The 5055-nt window shown below is 46.2% G+C and overlaps 1 pseudogene; it reads left to right on the top strand.

The window, feature by feature from the left end:
• The first annotated feature begins 282 nt into the window (after window positions 1-282).
• Window positions 283-1265, top strand: LOC133752516 (dual specificity mitogen-activated protein kinase kinase 3-like; annotated as a pseudogene).
• The last annotated feature ends 3790 nt before the right edge of the window (window positions 1266-5055 follow it).

The raw sequence follows: 5055 nt of genomic DNA, 5'->3' as shown, positions 1-5055 counted from the left end.
TCACTGTCCACTCTGCCTGTCAAAAAAAAAAAAAAAAAAAAAAAAAAAGAAAATGCATTTAGAGAAATCCAGCATTTATTGTTGATAAAACCTCTCAACCAACTAGGAATGAAAGGAACTTCAAGTCAGCCTGTCCCAGTCTGGTTCTTCTTACCACCTTTGCCTTCGCCTCCGCACCTCCCCCTTGCCCAAGTGCTTCACTGCCAGCCAGGAATGTGCCTGAGTCCTTTGGATACCGCTGCCTGCTAGATTAGCCCCCATCATCCAGGACCTGCCTGCAGCATGGAGTCGCCCGCCTTGAGACAGTCTGCTGGCATGTCCTAGTCCAAAGGAAAATCCAAGCGGAAGAAGGGTATCCTGTGCATTGAAGCCACCCCGCCCACCAGAACCTGGACTCCTGGACCTTCATCAGCACAAGATCTTTGAGGTGGAGGCTGATGACCTGGTGGCCATCTCAGAGCCAGGCCACAGAGCATACTGGGTGCTGAAGAGGTGTGGCATGCCCAGTGTGTCACCATCACGGCCACGAAGCAAATTGGCTACACTGTGAACTCACAGGAGCAGAAGTGGTTGGTATGGAGCTCATGGATGTGTCCCTAGACAAGTTTTGCAACAAAGTGCTGGATCCAAATATGATGATTCCAGGCGGAGATTGCTGTGTCTGTGGTGTGGGCTCTGGAGCACCTGCACAGCAAACTCTTGGTGATCTTCGGAGACATGAAGTCATCCGACATCCTCGTCCACGAAGAGGACCATGTGAAAGTGTGTGACTTCGGCATCAGTAGCTGCCTGGTGGACTTGGTAGCCAAGATGATGAACACAAGCCCTACGTGGCCCCAGAGAATCAACTCTAGGCTGAAGCAGAATAGCTCTAACATCAACTCCAACTTCTGGAGTCTTGGCATCGCCGTGATCCAAATGGCCCTCCTGCGGTTCCCTTATGGGTTCTGGGGGACCCTATTCCAGCAGCTAAAGCAGGTGGTAGAGGAGCCCCTCCCCCCAGCTTCCAGCCCACCATTTCTCCCCTGAGTTTGTGGACCTCGCTGTGCACAGTGTCTGAAGAACACCTTTTCTTCACCTTGCATAAAACCAAGAACATGGACACAACCACCTTTGTGAAAGTAAATCCTGGGAGAGGACTCTTAGGAGTCGGGCTGGGATCCTGCTTGGGATCTTGTGCCCACAGTCCTCTCCACTGCGGGGCAGTGCCTGCCCATAGCTGCAAGCTCCTGCCATCCTGGCCCTGGGCATCCAGGAGGAAATGAGGGACTGCTTCTGCTTGGCTATGCAATGAATCATTGGTTCCAAGTGCCAAAGAACCATACCTTCAGCAGCTTCCACCAGGCCCATGTGGGTCCCACCAGCACCTCTGTCCTTGCTCCTCTGATGACCCTCATCTTGACCCCAGAGACCATAGACTTGGAGGGGTCTGGCTGCCCCTGCTGCAAGGTGTTGCCCTTGGCAGCGAAGTGCCAGTGCTGTGTGGGCCATGGCCTCTGCCCTACTTTTGACGCGACCCAAGTTGTGTATATTTTTATCACTCAACTGAATGGATTTGCCACACTTTGGCCCAGGCTGAGCACAACACAGTCCTAGACTGGGATAAGCTGTATGGATCACCCTGGAACTCCTGCAAGATTGCTGCCATGAGCTGGCCAGGCCTTGCTGCAGGGTGTCGGGCACTCAGATCACAGGCCCCACCTGCTACTCTTATCCTCTGTTGTTTTTTTTTTTTAAGATTTATTTATTTATTTGAAACGCAGAGTTATAGACAGAGACATAAGTCTTCTATCTGCTGATTCACTCCTCAAATTGTCACAATGGCTGGATTTGGGCCGATATGAAGCCAGGAGCCAGGAGATTCTTCCGGGCCTCCCAAGTGGGTGCAGGGGCTCAAGCACTTGGGCCATCTTCCATTGCTTTCCCAGGCCATAAGCAGAGAGCTGGATTGGAAGAGGAGCAAATGGGACAGGAACTGGTGCCCATATGGGATGCCGGAGCCACAGGCAGAGGGTTAGTTTACTAAGCCACAGCTCCTGCCCCAATCTTTTTTTTTTTTTCCTTAGTGGGTTTGGCTGACTTTTCTTGCATGATTTGGAACTGATCATTTCTCTTCCACTCCCTAAGGTACCAGCAGGCCCATCTCTTCCCTTCCATGAAGTCTGGTGTCTAGTAGGATGGATGTGCTCAAAGAGATACCTAGGGAACCATCTGGCTCCCTCTTAGGGATCCACTTGACAAAGGCTTGGATTTGCTTTGGTGGCGTCTTAGGGGGGAAAAAAGAAAGAATACTTTTTGGAAGAAAGGACTGCCCATCCTGGGTCCTTTCACTGAGAAGACGGAACAGCTACATGCTTGCTGTTGTAACTTAAAATGAAAAGGATAGAAGCATAAAAAAAGAAAAGGAACTTCTTCAATCTGTTAAAGGCTATGGTGGGCCAGTACTGTGGTGTAGTGGATAAATCCACTGCCTGATACACTGACTTCCCATATGGGCACCGATTCTCATCCAAACTGCTCCACTTCTGATGCAGCTCCCTACAAATGGCCTGGGAAAAGCAGCTAAAGATAGCCCAAGTGTTTCAGGCCCTGCCACCCACTAAGGAGGACTAGAAGAAACTCCTGGATCCTGGATCCTGGCTTTGGCCAGGCTCAGTCCTGGCCATTGTGGCCATCTGGGGAGTGAATCAGTAGATAGAAGATCTCTCCCTTTCTCTCCCTCTCTCTCCCTCTCTCTCCCTCTTTTGCTGTCTCTCTGTAACTCTGCATTTCATAAATAACTAAATCTTTTTTTTAAAAAGGCTTCTATGTAAAGCTTATAGAAGATATCATGGTTAGTGCTGAACAAATGGTTGCTTTTGCCCTGAGATCTGGAGGAAGACAAATGATGCCTGCTCCCACGTTTATATTCCAGTGTTCTGGAGATTTTAGGTGGTGTAGTGCGGCAAAAAATAAACAAATAAAAAGACATTCAAATAAAGAAGAAAGAAAGAAAACTTTTTATTCACAGAGGAAATGATTTGTAGAAATTCTGATGTGGTCTATAAAAAAACTAGAGCTAAAGTTCATTTAGTGATGTTGCAATAAACAAAAGTTAATATGCTAAAAATCTATTTTATTGCCATATACTAGAAGAAACTGAAATTAAAAAAAAGAACTTCAGTTATATTACTGTGAAAATATATGAAATATCTATGCATGAAATTGACAAAAGATGTCTAGGACCTGAACACTATAAAATATTGCACAGAAAAGTTAAAGAAGAACTAAACAAATGAATAAATATAAGTATGCTGTGTTAATAGAAAAACGTTAGTCTTGCACAATTAAGTGTGATGGTAGCCATGGAATTTTCATAGTTTACATTTTCCAGTTCATTTTTAACCTTTTTATTTTGTTTGGTTTTATAACTTTTGGTTAACACATAACATTTTTACATTTTGATGGGGTAACGTGTAAGTATTTTACCCATGTATATAGCATGAACTAAGTTTTTCAAGAGTTTTTTTTTTTTTGGGGGGGGGGGGGAGGAGGCTGTTGCCAAACTTTGAAAAACACTTTTTGTTAAGAACAAGTGTTTTTTCCTCATTTATTCTATTAATGTGATGAATACATCTACTGTTTTCCAATGCCAAATGAAATTTCAGCAATGCAAGATGAGTATGTTTTGGAAACCTAATGCACAGAATGTTGAATATGATTAACAATATTGTATATTTGAAATTTGCTAACGTGGTAAATCTTAAGTGTTCTCATGACAAAAGAAAATGATTGGAGGGGGATCCAAAATGGCTGAATGGGGTGAAGCCACACTGACTACAGTCACCACAGGATATGGGGAAAAAAAACAAAACAGCAGGAAAGGACCACATTTGCAGAAATTTCCAGTGGACACATAACAAAAAGAACAAAGACTCTGTTGGACAGTGAGGAAAGAGGACAGAGACGTGGCTGACACCAGCCATGTGACATAGCCACCTGCTAGTATGGGTTGCCATCTTACCAAGTCAAGGTAGGAAGAAGCTGCCACATGTCCTGTCCCCGACAGCTTTAGCTGAGGGAGAATTCTACAGTCACCTAGTGACTGTCACTTTATCCTGGGGAGCTAACTGGGATCGGAGCAACTGCTGGGCTCTGAGAAGGGAAGCCACATTGTCTCCTTCCCCCCACCACTCCCACAGAGCACTGGGCTCAGCTGTGAAAAGTCACACAATTGATCTCTGCACCGTTGCTACCAGAAGCCATCAGTCAGAGTCAGGACAACCTGTAGGGCAGAGGACAGATCCCCTGTACCCTGAAACTTTCAAAGTTTTGGGGCATTAGCCCCAGAACTATGCTCACTCTACGTGAGCCAGGGGTGGTTCCCTTTAGCTTCTGGGGGCTAGCACTAGCATCAGCCCATAAAAATGTGCTCTCACCCTGGGAGATCTGGGTAATGACCCCACAGTACCCTGCAACATCAGGACTATAACAACCAGTTTTAATATCCTCAATGCTGGAATCTACCCAGTAGACCTGGGGAAGAACCTATCTGCATTCTATCTCTCTGGACCCATACCCATGAGAGCAAGATCTCCTGTATAACGTATACTCACCCTGTAGCACTGGAACAGGGTACAACTCAAATCTCCCAGTTTCAGGACAAGGGCAGTTGGTGTTACAAGCTGCAGCACCAACCTACTCTCCTGGCAAGACCTGCATAAAGAAGGGCCTATTCACATCACAGTCCTAGAGTCACAGTAGTTCACGCCACAAGCCCCAGTGTCAATCAGGCTTGCCAGTGGGACAATCAGGCTTGCCAGTGACAACCCCCTTAGTTTGCCTCAGCACCAAGAACAAGGCTCTGGCTATCACAATTCCCAGTGTGACTGACACTGAACTCCCTGTGGGCTGAAGATACACATCCTAGAAAACCCACATTCATCTCAAAGTCACACTTCTAATCCTACACATTGCAACAGACTAGACTACTGTGTCACTTATAGACACAGCTGACACTGATTAGAGTAAAAAAAAAATCATGCAGAGACTACACTTCTGGACTCATCTAGAACC

This window comes from Lepus europaeus, chromosome X, assembly GCF_033115175.1.
Source record: "Lepus europaeus isolate LE1 chromosome X, mLepTim1.pri, whole genome shotgun sequence".
Taxonomy (NCBI): domain Eukaryota; kingdom Metazoa; phylum Chordata; class Mammalia; order Lagomorpha; family Leporidae; genus Lepus; species Lepus europaeus.
This window is presented reverse-complemented; position numbering and strand designations above follow the sequence as displayed.